The sequence below is a fragment of the Amblyomma americanum genome, chromosome 2, assembly GCF_052857255.1.
Source record: "Amblyomma americanum isolate KBUSLIRL-KWMA chromosome 2, ASM5285725v1, whole genome shotgun sequence".
Taxonomy (NCBI): Eukaryota; Metazoa; Arthropoda; class Arachnida; order Ixodida; family Ixodidae; genus Amblyomma; species Amblyomma americanum.
In genome coordinates this window covers 130,223,896-130,237,583 of record NC_135498.1, presented here as the reverse complement: position 1 = coordinate 130,237,583, position 13,688 = coordinate 130,223,896, and the positions used below count along the sequence as shown (strand labels likewise).

At 44.6% G+C, this 13,688-nt stretch overlaps 1 long non-coding RNA gene across 1 annotated transcript; it reads left to right on the top strand.

The window, feature by feature from the left end:
* The first annotated feature begins 1,093 nt into the window (after positions 1-1,093).
* Positions 1,094-13,353, top strand: LOC144119084 (uncharacterized). Its single transcript, XR_013312256.1, has 3 exons — positions 1,094-1,136; positions 3,045-3,098; positions 13,220-13,353. It is a non-coding gene; the product is annotated as an uncharacterized LOC144119084 (long non-coding RNA).
* Positions 13,354-13,688: the final 335 nt, after the last annotated feature.

Sequence of the window (13,688 nt, the reverse complement as noted above, 5' to 3'; positions counted from 1 at the left end):
TAGCCGACAAAACATTAAATACCCATTGCGTGTTCTTTTAGTGCGGAAGGAATATTCCGATGGGTAAACCCCGAGCAAGATGTTGCGATGTTTGTGTGCTTGCGGTGCTTCTTGCTTTGTGGGAAGTGAAATAAAACTAAAAAGAAATATCTGCGACTGGGATTCCAACCCGCGGCGGCGCGATCAGATCAGTTCCAGTGGCCACTGTGCGAGAGAACTAGGCTGCCACCGCAGCCGAACACGTCTCGTCTTGAACTGCAACACGTTCTCGCGCTGTGCACTGCTCATAGTCTTCTTTATGAACTAATAGCATATATAAAAAATAATATTTGCTCTTTCAGCTACGTGGTGGTAGCGACAAAGAACTGCGCTGCATGCGTTGGCGTGGGCAACGCTGTTGCAGAAACACGGCCCTAGAGCAGTACGCTCCGGCGTTGACGACATTGCTGCAGAAACTTGGCACTGGTGTATAGGGCACCGCCGTACATTGTGTAAATTGGCTATGACAACGAAAACGAATGAAGACGCGCATAACTGGCTCCCTGAGTCAGTGGGCACCTCAATCGCGCTTTCAGTTGCATGGCTGTGGTGTCCATCTGCAAAAAACTGTATAATATTTTGTACAATATTTTTTTTGCACAATATTTCGTGCTTAGCAATGCTAAACCGCCAGCCATTTTTGACTGCCATTCGTCTTCTATATAAATCTAGAGCCTTCCACGGCAGCCTGACTGTGGTCCCGTGCCCTGTGTTCGTGCTTAAATGCATAGAATATTTTTTACCCCGCCCGCTGTAATTTAGTGTTTATAATTGTAATGTAATGTACAGTTGGTTTTAATTAGATGAAATGACTGGCCCATTTTTTCAACTTTGTTTTCCTATCATTTTGTTTCGTTTTTCTCACTTTCCCCTTCATTTTTTAGGAGATTTTATTTTTGTGAATCTCCACTATCTCCCTGGCACAACACAATGTTTCGACGGTATTAGTTGCAGTTTTCATGATTAGGTATAGACTTAAGTTGTTGAATACTTGCGCAGCTACTTGGCGTGCATTTTGCTTGAAGCAATTTTCTAATCCGTGTGGCTCTTTTCAGGTGCTTGCTCCGTGCGTAAAGGAAAAATTTTTGGAGCATTGGGTAAATATAACCCGTATTTTGCTAACGAAATGGCCGCAACATCCGATCTAAACTGTGAAAAGGTTAATTAAAAGAGCACAGAAACAAATACAGAAGCAGTAAAATCACGGATTACTGCTTTTAGTGTGAGAATCAATGTTTCAAATTATAATTCGGAACAGTAATACTTCATTTCGGTGAAATAAAACTATTTATTGCGCTTGTGCCTCTCGACGAAACTCCTTCTACACGCTTCATTTGCTAGCAGTGACAGAGCTTATTTTTGACGACAGCACAAAATGCTGTGCTGAACCTTCGCTTTCGTGCCGCACTATTGATTACCTTATGTGTGCGCTATACAGCGTGGCGACGCGCGAATACATCACATAAATATTATTACTGCTTATTTTTCCGAGACGATTACAATACTACAAACATCGGACATAACTTTCAAGCGTTGAGGAAATTTGCGTTCCAAAAGAAATTTGATTCCAAAATGTGTAGGTATTATAGACAAGAATTGAACAAAAACCTCATGATGTAACGGAATATCTGCCCTAAACCATCTTATTTGTTAGTAAAGCTTGTGTTTTTGGGACCCAAAAATGATCAGTGCTGCTACCAAAAGTAACGTAATTCCCAGTACTTCAAAGAAATTTTGTCTCTGACTTTGGGAACATTGAGCGGCTAAGGCTCTTGCAGCCAAATAATTTTTGTCGCCCAGCAATCACTACTTCTGCTAGTCGCGGTCGAAACTGTGGTGGTGTCGCGCAGTGGTGCCTTTTTTTAAGGGGAAGAAAACACATCAGTGTAAATAAATTTGAAGTTTCACCCGCAGTTGTCGCTCAGCTCAGGAATTGGTCGAATAGCAGGGGCCATGGCTTGGCAGCCACAGAAGTGTACCTGACTATTGAGGAAGACTCAGTAAAGGCAGTCTCGCTTTTCTGTGTGATGTCAAGCAAGGTATGACTGGAAAGGGACAAATTATGGCCTCTTTTACTTAGAATTCACACTATAGTGCGCGTGCAAATCAAGGCTAGCACAAAATTTTGTGGAAAGGCTTAGTCCATTCCTTGACTTATTCATTGCCAATACGAAAGAGGCTACAGAAAAAAATCTCATTGTAGTGCATGCGAAAAAGTACACCGCCGAACCCTTCATAAATGTTGGCACTGGACGGAAGTTTTTATGTAGAGATAGCAGAATAGAAGTTTGTAGCAGTCATTTAGAGATTTTATTCACTGGAATGCATTCTCAGCACTAACCGTTGCCGAGATCACTGTGATCCTCAGGGGTGAATTTACGGCCGCAAATATATTACGCCGCAACTTCTGTGCGGCATACAGCACATGCGAAAACACTGCCACATTTGGCGCTTTTTTAGAGCAGCGTGAATGAGGGAAGGTTTTTCAGTTGTTGCGTTGAATGAGAATCGAGCTACGATGGAGGGTGAACATGCTGCCAAAAGCAATTGAGAAATTCCCTGGTGAAATAATTTGCTCCACCCAGAGCCACCATGAACAGTATTAACATGTCTAAGACAAAAGCTGGCTTCGTGTAATTCTTTTCACAGCGTAGTCAGACATTTCACAGGTCCCAGGAATGTGCACTTGATATAAAATTAAACTGTTGCATTAACCATTTCATGATGCAGTATAAGTAAAGGAATACACTTATACGCCTTGCACTTATTTCGCTAAACAAACCCTGCATCTCACGAAATCGGAGGGGATGCTTTGCGAAGACAGATTATTAGACGGTCCCCGCTGCGGCTTCAAGGCTCTCTTGGGATGATGCTGCTGGGAAGTACGGAAGGCCAGAAAACATTAAACGACTGCCCAAAATTTTTTAATTTCCTCTCAAATTTTACGACAGCTCTGATTCCATTCGCCTCACAAGCGTAAAAAAATTTTCAATTTCTCTTTTCAGCGCAATGATACTCGTTTACCGCTGGACCATAGAAGAAAGGGGTTAGAGTTTCTTGTAAGTACAAGGTTCACGCTTAGAAATTAGTGATGCAAAGTTGGCGTCCGTTCGTCGGCAATTTCTATACAAAAGCAAGTTGCTGCCCTCCAGCCGTGCACGTAGTGAGTTGCACACAATCCATCGCAAAGAGTTCAATGTGAGACAACTAACAATTTATTTCCAAGCATACTGTTCTATTGTTCACGACATTTTAAGTTAGCGTCTCTGATGATAAGAACTTTTCTTCCGCGCAAACGTAATAAATATTGGATGTCTTTACGTACTTCAAAATATATGTTTCATGTAAACCAACAGCTTCATTTCATTTTGAATAATATTATTGCTGCATAAAAAACGTTGAGTCACTAGCGCGGCTCAGTCCGAGGGTTGGCTGTAGAAGGCAAAAAAAAAGTTCAGGCGTTAGCAATATATGGCGAAAAGGCAGCAGTAGGTGCTTAATCCCACGCACTAGATTGGAGTTATTCTATCCGGGTCCCTGATTATACACACCAATTTTCGCTGCTGAATTTCTCGCAATTTTTTTGGCACTTTAAAACGTTCCCCGGAACATTCCTCAAGTTATCATTATCTCGTACTGGCTCTCAGTCTTGGCAGCACTAGAAACTTCGGCAACTAGTCTCTTGCACTGATCCCTAATGTACTTTGTGCCACGTCACGTCCAAGAGGTGAGCTTTCAGTGGATCCGAGGTCACTGTGGCATTAGTTAAAATTCTATGGCATATTTCTTAGCGAAATCAGCCATCAATGGGCCTGTTGTTCATATCGTTCTGAACGTCACCCTGCTGACCACGTCCAGTTATGAACGTTACCAAACACACCATCACCTGAACCATGAGCCCATCCTTGGTACAGCGGATTTCGAACATTGAAAATTCCCATGGAACATACGTTCTTGCGCATCGAGACAATATGAGGCTTCCATGCCGCTGTTGCGCTGCAGGATTCCTCGCCTTAATCTATATTTGTGCCGCTCTGGGTTCCCGCCGTCGAATCTGTTTGCGCCATGCGGGGACGTCGAACGATAGATCATTTCATCCTCTACTGCCGGCTGTTTGCACGGCAGAGAATTCAGTTTTTGCAAAACCCTCTCGCTCAATGAGGGCTGCCGTTTACTCAGTCCGTCCTCCTCTCCTTCGGTGCAACCATCTCAGGGCATGCCATTAGGCACGTGTGTCAGCTTCGTCACAAGTACACTATTGAAACCGGGAGATTTAGTGTTAACTTCTCGCCGCCTTTACTTTCCTCTCAAAATTATTTTCTTTCTGATTAATTCTGTGTTTTTTATGTAGTTCGTGTTTTTGCAAAGGCGGTAAATTCCGCAATTAGGTGTCCCAAGTCAATCAAAGCACCAGTACAAATCCAGAAATTTCGGACACAAAGTTCGAAAATCGCAAAATTGTAAGTTACGTTTACGATAATATTGAAGGTAATGGTCCATCCTTCTGATATGTAGCAAAATCTTTCTTTTAAATTGTTTGCATCGGTCGCATTGAACAGTTAAGGCTCAAAACCTAATGGGGAACCCTATTGACGATACAAAAACGTGAATAGAAAAAATTTCAATACTGCCGTTGACTGATCAGCAGATATATTAATTGTTATAGTGAAATCTTACATTATATGTAAAAATTGCGCTCGGAAATAATTTTCCGCTCAAAAATACTTTTGGCCAGAATTTCTGGGCATGGTTAAGGCAGTCGAGGCTGTGCTGATGAATCAAGAGATGTAACCAGAGAATTCACTAGAGCGCAAACTAGCAAATTGTTCTGTATTACCATGCGGGTGCTATTTCCGAGGCGTCAACCTGCTCGAAAAGGGGAGGAAATAGATGAGAATAATAAAAACCAAAATAAAGTCCGGAAATGGAAAAGGACAAATTCATTTCCATCGCAAGATGACGATGTCATCGGTCTCTTTCATAAATGCGGGCGCTTGTGTGGAAATCGCGCAGTTTAAGAAACTATCTAAGAAGAAAACAAAAGCTTGCAAGCCTACTTTATTACGTCAGGAAAAAACAAAATAGATCACAAAAGGTTGTGATCATTTCTCCCACGCATTAATACAGCTCAAAGATGTTTGTGGTGGGGATGTCTCAATATTGTCCACTTCGCCACATTAGACAGTCAGTGTGGTCTTCGTGAGTACCTATAGAGAACCAGCACTAGGAACACTTTAGTGTTCTTTACTGGGCGGTTGGTAAGCCTCCTTTCTCGCTGCGTTCTGCCATGTTCACTGCCGCGTCCAGACAGAAGCCAGTTGAAAGATGTGAAAGCATAGAAAGAAAAGGATCTTGGCGTAGCAACCGCTTCCAGTGATGCAACCACAATGGCTGCTGTAGACAATATAAAATCATGCAATGCAACAAATACACCATTCTTAACGAATCACACCTCGCCCCTTTGGCTATGGCATATTGGTGCTGACGCCTATAGATTTCCTAATTATGTGATTTCGCTCGACCGCAATGAACGGATGATGCGCTCCCTTGACATAGTTTACCTAAATACTAAAGAGTTCTCGAACGCATCTGGGTAGCGTAATCGATGCATATAGTTCCCGACTCAGTTTAGCTCTTTATGTGGGACGCATGTCTTCGCAGCCCGTGTGTCCAAAACCCTGTTGTTATCAAAACGCAATGCAAGCCGGAATACATACACTGAGCATATGTTTTAGAAATATTTCTAGGAAATTCGAGCGTTTGGTAAATTTTCCTCCGCATCTTCAAAGCTGTGTTTTTGGTGGTTGTTTATTTCGTGAGGCAGCTTTCTGCATAATGATTGATTATATTATAATCATATATATATATATATATATATATATATATATATATATATATATATATATATATATATATATATATATATATATATATATATATATATTAGCAGACAAGTTAAGGGAAATGCGGGGCTCGTTTGACAAATACATGAAGGAAGCCAACAGTCACCGAAACCAAAGTGCATTCGGGAATGTTTTTTTCATTTTATAGTGCGGATCCGAACCCACGACCTCCGAATATCGCGTCCGGTGCTCTTACCAACTGAGCTACGGCAACGGCCGTCCAATCTGCTGCTTTCGTGGGTATTTATGTTTATTGCGTGTAAGCGAACCTTGAGAGTGTTCACCAGCGCCACACTCGTCCATAGCGGCGGACGTAGCACGTCCTGTATTACCGCGAGTGTGACACGGAACGTCATCTAACGGCGAGGGCGGACACTGTGCTAGAGCCCTCTTATGCTACCTATGGCATCAAGACTGCCAGAACCGAGACCCTCGTTAAGCTATTAGCAGACAAGTTAAGGGAAATGAGGGGCTCGTTTGACAAATACATGAAGGAAGCCAACAGTCACCGAAACCAAAGTGCATTCGGGAATGTTTTTTTCTTAATTTATAGTGCGGATTAGTGGGAGAAAAATACTTCAATTAAGCTTTGATTTAAAGAAAACTACTTTTAAAGCAGCAGTATCACACTCGCGGTAATACAGGACGTGCTACGTCCGCCGCTATGGAGAAGGTTGGCGCTGGTGAACACTCTCAAGGTTCGCTTACACGCAATAAACATAAATACCCACGAGAGCCGCAGATTGGACAGCCGCCGCCGGAGCTCAGTTGGTAAGAGCACCGGACGCGATATTCGGAGGTCGTGGGTTCGGATCCCACCAGCGGCATGGTTGTCTTTTCTGCTGCTTTATAAGTAGTTTTCTTTGAATCAAAGCTTAATTGAAGTATTTTTCTCCCACTAATCCGCACTATAAATTAAAAAAAACAATCCCGAATGTACTTTGGTTTCGGTGACTGTTGGCTTCCTTCATGTATTTGTCAAACGAGCCCCTCATTTCCCTTAACTTGTCTGCTAATAGCTTAACGAGGGTCTCGGTTCTGGCAGTCTTGATGCCATAGGTAGCATAAGAGGGCTCTAGCACAGTGTCCGCCCTCCCCGTTAGATGACGTTCCGTGTCACACTCGCGGTAATACAGGACGTGCTACGTCCGCCGCTATGGACGAGGGTGGCGCTGGTGAACACTCTCAAGGTTCGCTTACACACAATAAACATAAATACCCACGAGAGCCGCAGATTAGACAGCCGCCGCCGGAGCTCAGTTGGTAAGAGCACCGGACGCGATATTCGGAGGTCGTGGGTTCGGATCCCACCGGCGGCATGGTTGTTTTTTCTGCTGCTTTATAAGTAGTTTTTTTTTAATCAAAGCTTAATTGAAATATTTTTCTACCACTAATCCGCACTATAAAATGAAAAAACCATTCCCGAATGCACTTTGGTTTCGGTGACTGTTGGCTTCCTTCATGTATTTGTCAAACGAGCCCCTCATTTCCCTTAACTTGTCTGCTAATAGCTTAACGAGGGTCTCGGTTCTGGCAGTCTTGATGCCATAGGTAGCATAAGAGGGCTCTAGCACAGTGTCCGCCCTCCCCGTTAGATGACGTTCCGTGTCACACTCGCGGTAATACAGGACGTGCTACGTCCGCCGCTATGGACGAGGGTGGCGCTGGTGAACACTCTCAAGGTTCGCTTACACGCAATAAACATAAATACCCACGAGAGCCGCAGATTGGACAGCCGCCGCCGGAGCTCAGTTGGTAAGAGCACCGGACGCGATATTCGGAGGTCGTGGGTTCGGATCCCACCAGCGGCATGGTTGTCTTTTCTGCTGCTTTATAAGTAGTTTTCTTTGAATCAAAGCTTAATTGAAGTATTTTTCTCCCACTAATCCGCACTATAAATTAAAAAAAACATTCCCGAATGTACTTTGGTTTCGGTGACTGTTGGCTTCCTTCATGTATTTGTCAAACGAGCCCCTCATTTCCCTTAACTTGTCTGCTAATAGCTTAACGAGGGTCTCGGTTCTGGCAGTCTTGATGCCATAGGTAGCATAAGAGGGCTCTAGCACAGTGTCCGCCCTCCCCGTTAGATGACGTTCCGTGTCACACTCGCGGTAATACAGGACGTGCTACGTCCGCCGCTATGGACGAGGGTGGCGCTGGTGAACACTCTCAAGGTTCGCTTACACGCAATAAACATAAATACCCACGAGAGCCGCAGATTGGACAGCCGCCGCCGGAGCTCAGTTGGTAAGAGCACCGGACGCGATATTCGGAGGTCGTGGGTTCGGATCCCACCGGCGGCATGGTTGTTTTTTCTGCTGCTTTATAAGTAGTTTTCTTTGAATCAAAGCCTAATTGAAGTATTTTTCTCCCACTAATTCGCACTATAAATTAAAAAAAAACATTCCCGAATGCACTTTGGTTTCGGTGACTGTTGGCTTCCTTCATGTATTTGTCTAACGAGCCCCTCATTTCCCTTAACTTGTCTGCTAATAGCTTAACGAGGGTCTCGGTTCTGGCAGTCTTGATGCCATAGGTAGCATAAGAGGGCTCTAGCACAGTGTCCGCCCTCGCCGTTAGATGACGTTCCGTGTCACACTCGCGGTAATTCAGGGCGTGCTACGTCCGCCGCTATGGACGAGGGTGGCGCTGGTGAACACTCTCAAGGTTCGCTTACACGCAGTAAACATAAATACCCACGAGAGTAGCAGATTGGACAGCCGTCGCCGTAGCTCGGTTGGTAAGAGCACCGGACGCGATATTCGGAGGTCGTGGGTTCGGATCCCACCGGCAGCATGGTTTTTTCTGCTGCTTTATAAGTAGTTTTCTTTAAATCAAAGCTTAATTGAAGTATTTTTCTCCCACTAATCCGCACTATAAATGAAAGAAATCATTCCCGAATGCACTTTGGTTTCGGTGTGACTGTTGGCTTCCTTCATGTATATATATATATATATATATATATATATATATATATATATATATATATATATATATATATATATATATATATATATATAACATTCCCGAATGCACTTTGGTTTCGGTGTGACTGTTGGCTTCCTTCATGTATATATATATATATATATATATATATATATATATATATATATATATATATATATATATACATTATAATAGCTATATTGAATAAAGTGAAACATATCACAAAAAGAACGACGGTGCCTTAAGATCGATAATACAAGGTCCTAGTGGGTGAAGGCTTACTGGTAATGCAGGTGGCGTTGACACCCGAAATCTGTAAAACACGCTGATTGGACACTCGTTTTCGCTTGTTTTAGGAGCTCTTGCGTTTTTTTCTCTTTGTTGCTAAACTGCTAATGTTTTTTCTTGAGCATTATTTTGTGCATGCTTTAGGTCAATATGGCTGTTCGTCGCTGCGGTTGCAGTGCAGAAGGATATACCACTGCCTTAGGAACTTGCCCTATGTAGCGGGGGTAAATGGGCGACATCTTATTTTGAAGTGGTGCTTGAAAATAGAAAGCCTTGTGCCCTGAAGCTAATAATATACCTCAGCATAATATGCGTGTCGCCGCGCAAAGGCAACGAACTATATAAGGCCACCTAGTTTGGCGAAAGAGAACGACTGCCTATTAATTCGAAAACATTATATGGCTCATGACACAAAATATCTGGCGTTGTTGTTGTCCATGCCAGGTGGTCCGAAACCCACGTGACCTTCCTCTAGAAAGAAAGAAAATATAGTTTTTCAAGTGAAATATCTTCCAAAATGGGTTTCTAACAAAGCCCGGCGCTAACAAATTAGCTTCGTTGGCTACATCATTACAGCCCTGCAACTGCAGCGTAGTTTTTTTACTGCATTTCAAAAATGCCAAAAGGAATATCTGAATATCCTCATGCCAAAAAGCACCGGGCTGCAAAATACGAGCCCGCCATACCCCCCCCCCCCCCCCGTCCCAACCTTCCCAGACACTGAAATTCTGAGAGGCACACACATGCATCTTGATAGGTGCTCAGCAAGGAGGCTCTTCCAGGCAGCATATATACTCCCCTCACCAAAGCGCCCTGCTCAAGAAAAAAAACTTCGATGGCCACTGTGGTTCGGTGTGTCTGTCTATCATGCGGCTCTACCAGAGACTGCATATTCCCATCAACATAAAGAGATTACAACACACAACACAGTTTTCCTCATCAGCGTAAAAAACGAATACTGTAGGGTGTGATGGGAATGTCCTTCTTAATTATTCGATGTAATATGTCTCAGAAGAACATGGCATCACAGCACAGAATAAAGCAATGGTCAATGGCCTCTGGCGTACTGCACAGATGGCAATACACCACCCATGCATGAAACATCTTAGCGTGAAGCCGTGCCTTGACAGGCAGCGTCGTTGTGCGCAGTATAAAGAAGAACGTTTTTGCAGCAGATGTAATGTACTGTCGGGGCAAAAGTCTCCAGGACGCGTCTGCTTTACAGGTGCATAAACACAAATAAGTAGCTACTGTACGCCTGAAATTACGAGGTCACATCATATTAGTGGCGCTTCATCATGTATAAAAATAATGATAGTAATCCCCAGTGTGTTGGACAGGAATAGCATGCACCCTCCAGATAAGCTTCTAGAGTGGCTAAAAATCACATTGAGTTCTGGAAAATATGGCGCTCGAGAGCAGCCTCTGTCTGCTTACCAGAAGGTAGATTGGTTTCCTGGATGACTGAAAAAATCATACTGAATCTGTTCAAAAGATGCCGCAACTGTTATTGCATTCGATGATTATGCAAACCAAATTTTAAGAATAGCGACTTCCAATCCTTCGACATTCGTCGTTTTCTGTGCCTGGCTTATTGAACGCCATCCCATGGAATGAGGGGCCTGCAATTCAGCGGTGTGTGGGCAGACATCGCCCTTGATTTTAAAGTTGCCCTTCCCATTTCCACCATCCCGGACGTCTTCTGCTTACCGCAACCGACACACGCGTCATCTGCAAGACGCGCCATCACCACAGCACAACAAAGCAAGCCCTAATCTCTCAATCAGTCGATCTGGGTTTGGTTATCGTTGTTGTCATCAACTTCCTTCCGGGCGGCTCGAACAGATCTGTACGAGTTTATTTGCGCCGCGGCCTGGAGGCCGTCAATTGGGGCAATTTTTGGGACTCCCGCGATGACACGCATTACTGATCGACTGATTGCAAGCGATCCCACTCTGCGCATGTCATGTGGTGGAATTGGGCTTGGCAAATAAATCTTGGCTGTAGCACAGAACGTATGAGGAGGCGGGCAATTGTGGACGTAGCACCAATTGATTTCTGCGATATGCGACTGATGAGGTGCAGCATTTGGGACGGCTTCTGGCGTGCTGTGCGAAGCTAGGGGCTTGCAGAACCGCAATGACGCAGGCCAAGGCCGAGGACTCGTGGTGAGGTGACGACAAGAATTCTATTTCTGTTCTGATAAAGGCTGATAGGGGTGCTGTGAAATGCAAGGCGGCGATGTGCGTTCGCGATGTGAAGTAGAGCCGCCTTTTGGGGCGACAACGTGAGTCCTACAAACGAGCACCATTGATCTGTAATTGTGAGTGCGAGCTGTAAATTGGTGTCCATAGTTTGAAGAGATGGATAAACAAACCTGACTGTAAAGTTATCCGCATGAATGAGTGCGTACAGGTCAGCAATGTCGCTCAAGTGACAAGCCAAGGGTAGGATGCAAATGTTGAAACGTAGGGGAGCTAGCACTGACGCTTGTGGTACACTACGATGTGGCTGAAAGAAAACATCATTTTCTTTGTAGATGCGGATGGCGAATTCCCGAGATGTAAGAAAGGTGTTAATAAAGGTGCATATGTTGGCGGGTGAGCGGATCCAGTGTAGGACCACAATGAGGGCAGCATGAGTGATATTGCAATACGCTGTCTGCACATTCATGACGAGAACTTCCCGAATACGGGTCGATCGGCCACCGATCAGAATCATAGAGGATAGATGTTTTAGGCCATCCTCTGCAACAAGGTGAGGATTAAAGGCAATCTGTGACGAATGGTACCAGTGATGTAGGTTCGCCAACATACGTCCAAAAAATTTTCGCGGAGTAGACGGGAAAAAAATCCGCCGAAGATTGTATAAGTTGTCATGAGGTTTTCTGGGCTTTGGGATGGCAATTATAGCTGCTTACAGCTATTACTTGGGTAACTTTCCTGACTGCCGGGCAGTGTTTAATGAGCCGAGGACAGCTTCCAAGGTGGCCCTCTATAGGTTTTTAAACACCACATATGTCACGCTGTCAGGACCAGGGCAGTCTTCAGTTCTTATTGATCTATTGCAGCAATAAATTCAGCCAAAGTGAACGGAGTCTGCATTCCGGAGATGAAATGAGCACATGTAAGTGCTCCGTCATTTGGCAGAAACATGAATGGGGCAGAGACCACAGGTGGGTGCGTATATTAGGCGCGAAATAATACCGGTGCCATATCAAACGCAAATACATCTGGTGCTTTAACCGACGCGAGGAATGCGCCGGAAGCCGGCTCAGGGGAGCGTTCACTGCCTTCCACTGCTCGGAAAGTTCCCCACGCCAACCAGCGTTGGCCTGAAAGGCGGCATTCGTGACGTTTGTCGGCAGGTGTGAGCTGACGGTAGTGGAGCTGAACCTCCCGGGGCTCGACTCCGAGTGTCGGCTGACGTGAACTTCCTCCTATGGACACTGTGCCCAAAGCTGACGAGGCCGAAGATCGGGTGCTGGCCGAAATTCTTCGACCCATGATGATTAAGTGGCTGTGTCAACCGCCGCTTGCAGCATTGCGATGGGATCGCGAACAGGATCGAGTGCGTACCTTGCTAACGAGGCGCGAGATGGGCCCCGCTAAATCACCCTGCACTGGAGACGAAGGCGGTGTAGTGCGTGAGGAGTGGGGCCGAACCGACTGGGATGGTGATCAATCTCCCAGCAGTCTGGTTCGCGATTCCAGCTAACCGTCTGATGGCCCAGCCACCAAGCCAGCTCCGCTGTATGCGGTGGTAAGTGTGGGTGGGTGCTGCGTCGTGTAAGCATAAATACGTCATTAAGCAAGACAAATGTATAAAATCTTCGTAGGTCATATTCTGTAATTTATTTGCCGTAATTTAACAGTGCCATTGCTGCTGTGCTGAATGTGTGGATCTTGGACAGTGCAACGTACAGAATTGTACTCATTTAGCATGCCGTTGTAAAGATTCATGGCTTGCATTTTCGCTGACGCATTAGCGATGTAAATGGGCACTACTGCTACTAATAGATTATTTTTGCTTTTTTCTTGCAGCAGTGCTCACTGAAGTTTACACCCAGTGTACCTGTCACCAAGCTACTGCTCGCATATGTCCTTAGAAATGTGGGTTAACCTAGGCGGAAGGAATGAATTTTTTCGTTGTTCCACAGATGTATTTGTGAGTGCGAAATAAATATTATTGTCCAATGAAATCTGGAACATTGAATCTGAACTCTGAATTCTTTCGATCAAGACACTAATTATTTTTAAAAGCTGCTTCCTTTGAAATCAGCTCTAATAAAATATGCACTGCTGGTGCGATCTAGCTCAAATTCGTGAGAAAACTTTTAAGAACTCTTACTGGGGCCTCATTGGCATCGCTTTTTCCTCGGAATAACGGCTCCAGGTGGTTAGCCAGTCGCAATCTGCTTGGACACGTAATGCATCTCCATGGAATCAACGCACCAAATCTTCTGCGTAGCTTACCTTAGACCGCACCATCAAAACGAGTCGAGGAAGAAAA